At 42.8% G+C, this 13055-nt stretch overlaps 1 long non-coding RNA gene across 1 annotated transcript; it reads left to right on the forward strand.

Moving 5' to 3' along the window:
- Nucleotides 1-6450: 6450 nt before the first annotated feature.
- On the forward strand, nt 6451-7745 carry LOC307213373. Its single transcript, XR_013837490.1, has 3 exons — nt 6451-6576; nt 7134-7210; nt 7573-7745. It is a non-coding gene; the product is annotated as an uncharacterized lncRNA (long non-coding RNA).
- Nucleotides 7746-13055: the final 5310 nt, after the last annotated feature.

Raw genomic sequence — 13055 nt, forward strand, 5'->3', positions numbered from 1 at the left:
TACAACACCTGTGGCCTGGGTTGGAGACAGTGGAGTGGATGTTGGAGAAGGGGTATTTGTGCATGTGAGAATGGGTGTCGGTGGTAATCTGCAAAAGTCACAGAGAATAGTCCCTTCAGTCCTTCTTTAGATAACAGGAAACAATTTTTGCTGGTGTCTTGAGTTATAACTGAGAGCAGACTGGGTTTTTAAAGCCCATCTCTCCCCACCAAACCCCCGCCGCCACTTTTCTTTCTCTTTCATCAGCTACTCTAATTTCATAATGAAAAAATAAATCTCGTTTTTATGGCTCCCTCATTTCCAGAGGTGTAATTGTGTGTGGGCTCGCCTTGCGCAACTCCCCCCACTTCCCCGCTGCAACCAACTCAACTCATCCTTGCAGTTGCTATATGGAAGGGATGACGCACCTTTCTTTGGCCTAAGGAACCGTTCTCTTGACAGGGAGAGAGTTATTCGCTAAGAATTGCTAACTCGAGATAAAAGCTGCACAGCAGACGAGGAGACTTCAACAAAACAGCACTGTTATGTCACCGATCAAGGACGAATTAGGCTAGTGATTGCAGCACCGGCCTAAGTCATTGAAATGGATTTGTTGCATAGTTTCTTGCTTGATCAGAACAATCCAGCACAGCCTCAGGCTGTTGTACTGGACATCACACATGGAGTGATCCCACACCTTTAAACACCACTATGAAGGTCCACTTTGTGGGACTTTAAAAATGTTCCACGCCCCTGGTAATAGCCTAACTGAAGCATTCAGCGCTCAGCTACATCTCCAGTTGTGGAAGCCTGCGGTTTACTGCTGAATCAGACTAAATGTCAGTCGGCTTTCCCATGGATTGCTGCTCCCTGCCCCCCAAATTCAGCAGTAAAGGGTGTGTTTTCTATGGGGAAACTGAGACAAATGAGAAACTGCCGGAACCCAGGCTCAGAAAACTGGTTGCACCTGTGGGAAATGTGGACAAGCCCTCAGCTTACACATTCAGCCGAAGTCTGGAGGGAGACACTAGGAAGAAGAAGAGGAGGAGGAGGAGTTTGGATTTGAGATCCCTTTTTATCACTACCCTAAGGAGTCTCAAAGCGGCTAACATTCTCCTTTCCCTTCCTCCCCGACAACTAACACTCTGTGAGGTGAGTGGGGTTGAGAGACTTCAGAGAAGTATGACTATCCCAAGGTCACCCAGCAGCTGCATGTGGAGGAGTGGGGATGCGAACCCGGTTCACCAGATTATGAGTCCACCGCTCTTAACCACTACACCACACTGGCTTGAAAGGAAGTTCTGTGCTTTTGCCTTCTCCGTGTTTGGAAGAGCTGAACAAATACCACACGTACAGCTGTATGCAGCGGGCACCCCAGTTCTCAACCTGGTCAGGGGAAAGGGTTCCCAATTGCATGGCCTTTTTTTATGGGCTATGTCTGTTCAGGTGTTCAGTGGATGCATGGGTAAAGCTTGCCATCTTACTGTTGTGATCATTATGTTCTGGATGTAAACATCTGAACAGGACTTCAGTTGTGCTGCAGGAGCCACCACTGTAAAGCTACGCAGTTTCCACAGCAAATGTAAGTTTTGAGGCAGTCCTCAGTATCCTGTTTCTAATGGCAAGGTGCAATTAATGTTTTGAATAGAAAGGGGTTCTTCTCCTTCTCTTTCTTTTTTTTTACTACTTTTAGTAGAACATAGCAACATAAAGCTGAAATAGGAATTGTCTCCTAAAGCTGTCCATACATATTTGGTGACCAAGTGATGGGGAAGTTATTTGTTTTTGTGCTTCCTCTGAGTGTTAGCTGGAAGCATTTTGGAAGAAACAGATTCTTCACTGAAATTTCCTTTGAAAATTCAAACTTAGATTTATTTATGTTTTCTAATTTCGGTGGCAAGTTTTCATGCGTAATTATTTACGATCGTTTTACTATCTATTACATTTATTTGTCACTTTGTACAAGAAATGCCTCAAAACACCCTAAAACACAAAACGGTTAAAACCAGTTTAAAACTTAAATAGGATAGACAAAATTCCTAAAATTAATTAATTCCTAAAATTAATCAGTTAATTTCATTGTACACAGGTTGTACATTGACAATAAAGGTATTATTATTACTACTACTACTATTATTATTATTTTTAAAAAGTGCTTGTCCATTAACACTACAAAAAGGACAAATTCTACCCCATGTATTACAGTGTTTGCAGAAATGTTTGCATTTGGGGGTGTACACATTTTGGGTGTCTGCCTAACAGCACAATAAGATTCAAAGACTGTTTTCTTTGGAGGAGGTATTTCCTGTTTATTTGTTTACTTCTGAAAGTCACATTTGTCATTTTAAAACTGGATTTTTGCGCTTGAATCCTAACCCATGCTAAAGGATGAGCGTTGTTATAAGGTTGCTCTGCTTTGAAAGTTTTAACTGGGTAGAGCAGTCAAATCCCTTGTATATCCTCAGGCCCCCATGAAGCAGAGGATGTCGTTTGCTCTTGAGGGAAGGTTATATCTCCATTCAGTACAAAGAAAGATAAAGGATGATTTCTGCTCTCTGAAGAGCCAACACTAACTGGCTGCAATAGCGAAAGACCCGGGGGGTTATTGGGCGGCTGCTTTGTGCAGCAGAAGAGCTGAAAGAAATAGTTTAGCTTCTGGGGACTTGACGTCTCAAAGGTAGATTATGAAGTGCCTGATGAGGAAGTTATGGTTCAGGGAAAGGTTACAAAAATAACTGCAACCATCCTAAACTTACCTCAAAGATTTACAAGAAAGTCTGCTGGAATTGGTGGGTTCTGACCAGCAGGAACTGTAAAATTTGTTCTCTCGTTGTGCCGTGGAATACAACGGGCTCAAATCATTAAATTAATTTTGTTCCTATTTTGAGTTAAATGTTGAAGTTAAGCGTTTTAGATTATGAGGAAATTGATATCAACTGCAAGGCCAACCAAGTGTGTTGGGCCCTCATTTGGATTAATTAATCACAAAATCATAGAATTGACAAGTTGGAAGGGACCCCGAGGGCTATCTAGTCCAACTCCCTGCTATGTGGGAATCTCAGCTAAAGCATCCATGACAGGTGGGCCATCCAACCTCTGCTTTAAAAACTCCCATAAAACAGAGTCCACCACCTTCTGAGGGAGTCCGTTCCACTATTGAACAGCTCTTTCCACTAGAGAGTTCTTCCTGATGTTTAGTTAGCATCTCCTTTCTTGTAACTTGAAGCTATTGGTTTGGGTCTTGCTTCATCTACCATGTGACAGCCCTTTAGATATTTCAAGATGGCTATCATATCCTCTTGATCTCTTTTCCAGGCTAAACATACCCAACTCCCTCAACCGTTCCTCATAGAGCTTGGTTTCCAGACCCTTGTCCATTGTAGTTGCCCTTCTCTGCATACGTTTCAACTTCTCAACATCCTTCTTAAATTGTGGTTAGCAAAGTCTTCGTTCATTCTCTTTTCCACCATGTAACCAATGAGGAAGGACATCCGGGCTGATTTCTCCAAGCCCAGATGGCCACATGGCTTTAGCAAAGCCATCTTTGTGTTTCTATGATGGAGTTTTTGGACCTGGTTGTTCCAGGATCAGACTATCTGCATGGCTTATAGGCCATTTGTTGTGTTTCTAAACCAATAATTTAGGATCCCCCCCTCATCATTTTTGCAACCTAAGTGTTGCTGCCTGTGTTTTCTTGCTGCTGTATGGAAAAGCACATGAATCTGACCTTCGAAGAATTTGTAAATAAACCATTTCTCAACTTATCAAATGTGTGGTCTCTTTTCCTTTGCTAAAGGTAAAAAGGTAAAGGACCACTGGACGGTTGAGTCCAGTTGAAATTGATAACGGAGTGCAGCACTCATCTCCGCTTTCAGGCTAAGGGAGCTGGTGTTTGTCCACATAAGCTTTTCCAGGTCATGTGGCCTGCATGACTAAACTGCTTCTGGCACAACTGAACACCATGACAGAGGCCAGAGTGTATGGAAATGGTGTTTACCTTCCTGCCACAGTAGTACCTATTTATCTACTTGAACTGGTGTGCTTTCAAACTGCTAGGTTGGCAGGAGCTGGGACAGAGCAACGGGAGCTCACTCTGTCGTGGGGATTCGAACTGCCGACCTTACGATTGGCAAGCCCAAGAGGCTTGGTGGTTTAGACCACAGCACCACCTGCGTCCATAAGTGAGATGAGCGCTTCACCCTATAGTCGAGTTTTACTGGACTTAGCTGTCCAGGGGTCCTTTACCTTTACCTTTCTATGCTAATAGGAAGTAATGGGGAACTTGGGAAAAACTTAAAATGGGGTATTTTAAAGGTGTAACAGCCTATATTTCCATGCTTCCATGTTTTGTGATTCTAAATCTCTGCTGGGAATCTCTCCCCAGAATACTTGCCCCAAACCCGGATCTAGGCATCCATGCAATTCTTCTTTTATTCCTTAACCAAACACTAAAAATGCCAGCAGCTCCCTCAGTGCAATAATTGAACTATCTGTTGTTGTTCTTATTTTTTAAATAGAGACAGAAGGTGTGTGGGTGACTGTGGGAGGAACTTTGTTTCCTGCAGGATCTGCAGAAGGTGTGGAAAAGAAATGTGCATATCACAAACTGAAAAGACAGTGTCAATATATCATCTGTGACACATGATCTCAGATCTACAATTGCATGACATTCCATATTATGTCATATACGTTTGTAATAACAGGCTATTTTGTCATAAGAGGATGCAGCTGGAGAGAAACCGAGACGGCACAAGCTTTAAAATCTTATTGATATTATCAACTGGCTTTCATTATTTTAATTGAGAGGTGGCCAGCTCTTCTTTTCTTGAGCCAGGAAAATGGCAAGCTTCTGTCATTAGACAGTTGTACAAAACGACCATGCTTGAGACAAGCTTTATTTTTTGGTCCATCTCTCCACCTGCAAAGGAGGGTGCAAACTTGCATATGACTTAAAGCAGGTGCAAATCTGTGTCTTCTTTGGTGAGTGTAGCAGAGGGCTGCAAACCAGGCCCAGAAAACCCTGTTGACCTTCCTGAGCAGTAATGTCCAACAGAAAATAAGATTTCAGCCTGGTTTAGTTGTGGTTGCATACTCCCCTTGCAGAATCCGGCTTGCAGTTTAGGAGTGCTTCTTGAACCCTCACTGCTTCTGGTTATCCAAGTGGTGTCTGGAGCTAGAAGCAGCACATTTCCCCCAGTTTTGGCTGATGAGCCAACTGTGCCTTTCCCCCCACTCCTTGAAAAGCAGATGCTTCTTCCAGAGATCTCCACTAACAAGACAAGAAGGCAACTATGCACCTGACTGTAAACATATTGCTAAGGCCCATAGATTGCAGTACTTCCTGAACAGCCGCCACAAAATTACAAATACTAATAATAGGATGTCATGTTAAATTGGCCCCCACCTTACAGGTCTCTGACACTATGCAAGCATGCAAAGGAAATCACTATGCCTCATACAGTGGTACCTCGGGTTAAGTACTTAATTCGTTCCGGAGGTCCGTTCTTAACCTGAAACTGTTCTTAACCTGAAGCACCACTTTAGCTAATAGGGCCTCCCACTGCTGCCACGCCGCCGGAGCTCGATTTCTGTTCTCATCCTGAAGCAAAGTTCTTAATCTGAAGCACTATTTCTGGGTTAGCGGAGTCTGTAACCTGAAGTGTATGTAACCTGAAGCGTATGTAACCCGAGGTACCACTGTATACCTTTCTCGGAAGTCAGCACGGCTGAGAAATATTTGCGAGTGCTGTCACAGTTGACTGTCATTTCTGCTTCTTCATTTTTTAAAGTTCAAGTATTTGTAAGCATGCAAGGTTTATTTATTTTACTTAAAAAACCCCTCAACTTTTACATTTCCAAATAATCATCTGTCATTATACCCATACATTCAACAACTCCCCTCCCTCCCTCCCTTTCCCAGGTTCTTTCCCAGGTCCCACATTTCCTGCATTTTCTTGTATGTCCATCTAATTCAGTTCTCCCATCTTACATCCCTTTTAAATGTGTTATAATGTTTAATTTACCTTAATACTGCCAGCGTTTTCAACTGTGTACAATTATTTTCTACATAATCGGTGAAAATTTTCCACTCCTCTTTAAATACCTGTTCTTCTTCCAAGGTTTATTTATTTTATCATATTATGTATTATGGGGATTTGTTCCTCACCCTTCAATCAAATTCTCACAGCAGCTAAATTTCCACGTCTCTGTAATGTAGCCTAGTTTGCTGCATGGCTTGTGTTCTTTTCTTTTGATAATGTCTTCATTTTTGTCAGGCAATCCTCCCCCTTTCTAAGTAAACCTGACTCATTATTCTACTTCACTTTAATTTCTATTATCCTTTTGATGTCGGCGTGTGGGTTTTTATTGGTCATCTTTCTGTTGCCTTAATGCAACTGCAGGTAGTGATTATATTTATTTATGACATGTACAGTATATCCTCGCCTTCCTTCTATGATGCAATTAGAGACGGCAGATGGATGATCCTACAACAATCTCCCATCCAGGCCAGACTGGGGGAAGCAGAAGGACCAATTTGCCAGGACCTCAAGCTCAAAGGCGATCTCAAATGTAGTTACTTGTTAACTGGGTTATCTGGTAAATTTCACAACTGGCTTTTATGCACATTGGTCCAAAACGTGACACACACACTCTGCTTGGAGCTGCACATTTAAGCAACGCGGGGATGCGATTTGGTATTACCGTGTGACCCAGATTTCAAATTACTCAGTTTTTGGGGTGGCACAAAACATGGGGTTTGTGGCACAAAGCTAGCACTAAACTTTGGCCTCAGTGGCAGGGGGATGATGCAGAATTTTGAGGTCACATGTTAATGAAGCTCCTTCAGATCACGATGACGGCAGAGAATATTACTACTTGTCATATGACCTAGGCAGAAGACAATACCTGTTGCCACCCTCACAGAAGAGCTGAGGCACAATTACAGTTCTGTAACAGCTCACACTTTTGTTCTCCGATTACTTAACAGAGTAGGATAGAAAAAGAAACAAAAAAACCCCCCAGCATTGTGCATTTTTTGGGTATGTGTTGTTGTTTCCCATGGGAGGGAAAACAAGTACGGACAGAATGGGCAAGCATTAGGGACATTTTATAGAATAAAGCTGTGATTTCCTTAAGTCTCTGCACATCCACAGGGAAGAGCAATTTTGCAGAAACATCAAGATGGCAGGATAATGGATTCATCTGACAGAATGATGAGTGAAAGAAAGAAGTAATTACCATTAATGCACTTCAATTACGGCTCAACTTTCTTTCTTTTCCTTTATTCTTTTTTTCCCCTTTAAAAAAGCTGCATGTTTATGGCTAAATTTCTATTTAAAACGAAACAGTTGCCACAGAGCCGTCACAGCTAAGAGCAGAAATTCCCTCCCAGCTACCGGCAAATTAGCAGTAATGTCCTTATTATACCAAAAGTGGGATGATTGGATTCTTCCAGGGAAACACAGGAAGTGCTTGTTTGTTACGACGACCTTCCTCCTTCCTCCTTCCTCCCTAAAAAGTCACAGTTGAACTTTGCTTCCAGGGCTAATCACCAGCTAAGCATGATACCACTTTCTTCTGGTTCCTATTTAGCTTTCAAAGCCCTCACAGGATCTCTGTCATGGATCAGTACCACCTTCCAGCCGGGAGTGAGGTCAGCGGACAGCCTCGCTACACAGGAAGGCATGTCCTATTAGAAAAGGGAAGTCTGCTCAAAGCCTTCAGATCTTGAGTGACTAAAAATAAACTAATGAGCCTTAAATTAACTCCTTTTCTTCACCAAGCCATTTTAAGCCAAGAGGGACCAAAAAAAGGAAGAAATTTATTATCTGGGAAAGACACAAGGGGTATGAGGCTTATATTTGGTGCTCTTTCCGAGGTTGGATGTCCCTAAATGGTCTTGTTTTGTTGGTGAGCTGCACAATTGGGTGGTTGTTTGTTTTCAACTCATCACCACATTGCGCCACACGAAACATCTTATGGTGGGTCTCCCAACAGTTCTCATGTTTCTGGAGCCACATTTGCAAACAGTTAGTTGTTCCTGGTGTCAACAGTGATGCTTATCACTGGGATCAGTCAAGACTTCTCTCTTACACAAACCACTTGTGATAAGACAAGTGCAAAGGCACTCAGCCCCTGCTCCTTTGACCCCAGTTTTGTACCAAACTGGCTTTATCTCCGATTTATTTATATTTAATTTCAGTAACCACTTAATATTGGTTTTCATGTTTTGCTTTCTCATATTCTGGTTTTCTGCCACCTCCTTTTGCTGCCACATCTTTTGCTGTCACATCTTTTTCTGCATCAGGGATGGGAAACTGCAGTCTTGACCAGCTAGCATGGTCAATGGATGATGGGAACAAAAAGTATGGGGTTCTAGACTCCCCATACTTGTGAAACAGGCTTAATGCAAGTTCGGGCAGCAGCACGATAAATATGGTTTGTATATGTAACAGCAAAGCCAGACACCTTCATCTGCCCCAAGAGCAATAAAACACATCTCTGCCCCAAGAGCAATAGCCACACCAGGTACTGTAACTTTCCAACAATGTGACTTTACCCCCAATGGGTAGAGTCTTGAATTGTCTCCCAAGACAGATGGATGCCAACAATGGTTTGTACACCTATTATTATTATTATTATTATTATTAGTAGTAGTAGTAGTAGTAGTAAATTTATAGACTGTCCATCTTTGTCCATGATCTCAGGGTAGGTTTCAAAAGAAATAATGATAACCTTTTTATGAGTTTCTTTTTTGGGGGGTGTCAGTCTGGATAGAACCCAGGGTCCTCTTCCAAGCCTTCAGTACTGTTCCTGTGAATGCAGAAAGGGAATCCTGCCAAACTAGCCCTTTTGTTGAACATTATGGCTTTAGCTGGCCATGCTCATCAGCATCTCAAAAATGAGCCAGGTGATGGTGCCCTCCAGGAAACGGGGTAGTCATTCCCTCCTACTCCCCTCACCTGGCTGGTGGCCATGTGATCTTAGGTAGAAGGACAATAGCCAAAGCTGTGAATGAACTGAAAGCAGGCTGGAAGCTGGAGACACAGAGACATGTCTTGTTCTGTGCTGAACTTTGGGGCTTCTCTGGAAACGTAATGGGGAAGCAAGGTCTGTTGGGGGTTTTCATGCTGTGAGCACTGGCAGAGGAAGATGCGTGGGGGGGGGGAGCGTATCGCCCCCGGCAGCACAATCCCGACAGGGTGCTATCGCGGCTGCTCCCCCACCCACTCTGGGCGGTGCACCACGCCCCCAGGTCACATCCCACGCCCCTGCCTGCACTCTGCCCCCCGGTGCTGGAGCATGAAGCTCCGCCACTGGCTGTGGGGGCTCCCATCCTATGCTCAGGTTGTGTATATGTCTAATTTCTTCGATTAAAAATTTTCTTCCATTCAAATCAACAGGAAACAAAAGTGGTCCATTTCTGCTGGGTTGTGTCTGAACTCCATTCTAGGAAGTCAATTCATTGGCAAAAGAATCAAATCAGGACGCACATAATATGCTGTGATAAATTCATTGGAAAATGCTATAATAAGACTGTCTCAAGAGGAGGCTGTTCTACTAATCTGTTTTTGGATGTCCCATATGCATAGGGGGAAATCTGTTTTCTAGGAGTCAACAGCTGAAACATTGACTGATAGAGACTCTGTTTACACATTCCTTGAACTCTTGTTGGCGTACAACTCCAATCTTTCCTGACCATTGGCTATGCTGGGTGAAGGGGTGTGCACACAGGACCCAATACTCAACTTGTAACTGTGCCTTAAAACACACACACACCCTGATCCGTTTCTGAATTGCTCTGTGATCTTTCTGCTGCAATCGGCACTCTGGGTTCAAAGCCACTCTGTATGAAATGAAGCTCTGCATTCCCCATTCACTAGAAAATGCTCCCAAAACAAGGTGCATCCTCACCACTCATCAGCTGATGGGTGTGTACCTTGGTCCAGTAGTTTCCATGGAAACCATTTTAGCAGTGGTTTCAGTGGAAAAGTTTCCAGCTCCTAGAGCAAGGCAAAAAATCACCGCCAATCAGCTGATGAAAAAAAGGGCACACCTTAATCAACAGCTCCTGATTGTATCTTTGAACCCGTGACTGTTTGCACCTCACACCTGACATTATGTATGACATCAGGTGTGAAGCAGGTGGGTGTGAAATGCCTGGCGGGCCGTGTCCAGTAGACTGAGGAGAACGTGCGTTTTGATGGGTGGGGCACCCCCACATCCTGCCCTAGCCATCCGAATCATTTTTGAATTATTGTTAATATTTTATTGAAAGAATGTCAGTTATAAAAGATAAGGTGGTGAAAGAACAAATAAAAAAGAGGGACAGAAAAAGATATCATATAATATGGTAAATATAATAAATTACATATTACAGTGGTACCTCGGGTTAAGTACTTAATTCGTTCCAGAGGTCCGTTCTTAACCTGAAACTGTTCTTAACCTGAAGCATCACTTTAGCTAATGGGGCCTCCCACTGCTGCCACGCCGCCGGAGCTCGATTTCTGTTCTCATCCTGAAGCAAAGTTCTTAACCTGAGGTACTATTTCTGGGTTAGCGGAGTCTGTAATCTGAAGCGTATGTAACCTGGAGCGTATGTAACTGGAGGTACCACTGTACAGAGGTACCTTGTTCGCGAACGCAATCCCTTCCAGAAGTCTGTTCGACTTCCAAAACATTTGAAAACCAAGGCGTGGCTTCTGATTGGCTGCAGGAGCTTCCTGCACTCAAGCAGAAGCCGTATCAGACGTTCGGCTTCTGAAAAATGTTTGAAAATCGGAACACTTACTTCTGGGTTTTTGGCTTTTAGGAGCCGATTTGTTCATCAACTAAACCGTTCGAGAATCAAGGTTCTATCATATAATATAATATAATATAATATAATATAATATAATATAATATAATATAATATAATATAATATAATATAAATATAAATATAATACTTAAAATTGTCAGTACTCAGCCCTCATAAACAGAATTTGGGCGGAAAACGCTGAAAAAATGCTGAGTTTTAAAATATGGCAACTGTAAGTTGAAACCCAATTCGCCGGTGTCCCCACTATTTGAAGAACCAAACATTTGGCTTTTAAAATGAAAGAGGAAGCATGAAGTTAGAATATACCGTACAGTCTTCAGGGAGCTTAGATATAACTGAACATCCTTTCCGTCTAAAAGTCAGATTGACAAAGCTTACATAACGTCCTTGAACGTAGCAAAAGAATGCTGTGATTTTCTTGTGTGCAAGAAGAGAAAATATTTCACGAAGTGCACATAAAGAAGAACGGGACCTTTAAATTGCCAGATCAAAGTGCTGAACTATGTGCATTACAAAGACTGAGTGGCTGGGAGGCCCCCTTGTGCGCAGAGTGAAGCTCTCCCTTCCTCTTTCCTCCTCATGTACAGGACATTGCAAAGTTTCTTCCACCTGCAGACATTCTGAGAGGAAGCAGTCTATATTTCATATAAGAGTCAAACACTCTCCGCCATTACCCTGCAGTTTATTTATGTTCCTTGATTGCTTACCTCCTTTTTGGGGGGGGGGGCTCATTTCCTTTGTTTTATTCCTACCAGTGAATGCCTGTGCATTTAAAGTGGGGAGTGGGGGGTGGGTAAAAAATGACAGGAACTGGCGCTTAAATTCCAAAACGAGACATGCTTATAAGCCTGCCTTGCAGTCTCACCTTTGAACTCGGAATCCTGTTTCCTTCCCCCAGGCCTGTGAGGAAAACCCGTGGCTGCCCCAAAGAAAAGGCACACTGCACATGCTCAAAGGTTCATGGCCTGGCCCACCCTGAAAGGGGTCCTCAGAACCATAAACTGGGAGGGATGTATGCTGCCAATTACCTCCTTATCCTAGTTTTGGTCCTCAGTTCCCCCCACTGTTGACAGGGCAATATGGAAGCCTACAGGTCAGCCTTAGTGAGCAGAGGTCAGAGTCACTGTTCACTATATACGTATTTAAAATGTATCAGATACAAATGGCTCCATTGTTGCGAGTGAGGAATGCAGCACAACTGATCGGGAAATGCGTGTTCTGAATGTAAATGATCCGGCATTGATACCAAGATCTGCCTCTTGAGAGAAGAAGCAGTGATCGAGAAAGAAAACAAGTCCTTTCCACCTCATCAGATTGAGTAGGTGTCATGTCTGCCTCATTTGTTAATTTTCACCTCTTAAAAGACATTGCATGTTCTCAAGCTTTCTCCCTGTTACCAATGTCCATCTACCCTTGCAAGAAATGGATCTTTTACTGTGGGGACACCTAGACTTTAAATTCCTTTCCCATTTTTATCAGGCACTGTATTGTTTTTTGTTCCCATCAAAAACTTTTTTTGTTCCTGCAAGCCTTTTCAGTAGGTAAAGGTATTTCCTGTTTATTTTATATTTTAAACATTTTTATGTCACTCGTTTTTAACATTTGTCTTTTGTTGGTATTTTGAAAGACTATTTCAGACTGTCTCGTAAACCGCTAAGAGGTCTTTTGTTCTAGAAAGTGTTATATAAATGTTATTAAATAAATAAAATTTGTAGGACCCGTGGAGCTGGCTGTCGTGGTCTCACCCCCAGTACCCCTAACTCTGCCTGCTCAGTCTCTAGCCTTCTCCAGGGGAAGGCCTGAAAGGGGCATTTCTCATGTCTTCATTTTTATTTATTTTATTGATTAAATTTATATAAAGCAGTACCTCAGTTTAAGAACAGTCCTGTTTAAGAACGATTCATTTTACGAACTCCGCAAAACCAGAAATAGTGTCCCGGTTTAAGAACTTTACCTCAGTCTAAGAATGGAAGTTGAATGGTGGAAGGGCACCGGCAGCAGAAGGCCTCATTAGGGAAAGCACACCTCGGTTTAAGAATGGTTTCAGTTTAAGAATGGACTTCTGGAATGGATTAAGTTCATAAACTGAGGTACCACTGTCCTGTCCTTCATCTGAGGATCACAGGGCAGTTTCCAGTTTGCTTCAGCGTGAGTAGAACCCTCTGCATAACTAGGGACCCAACTTTATCAGCATCCCTGATTATGTGAGTGGTTCTACTCATGTTCAAGCAAAGGCAGGTTAACGTTGCCTGCATG

Source organism: Podarcis cretensis (genome assembly GCF_951804945.1).
Source record: "Podarcis cretensis genome assembly, chromosome: 3".
Classification (NCBI taxonomy): Eukaryota; Metazoa; Chordata; class Lepidosauria; order Squamata; family Lacertidae; genus Podarcis; species Podarcis cretensis.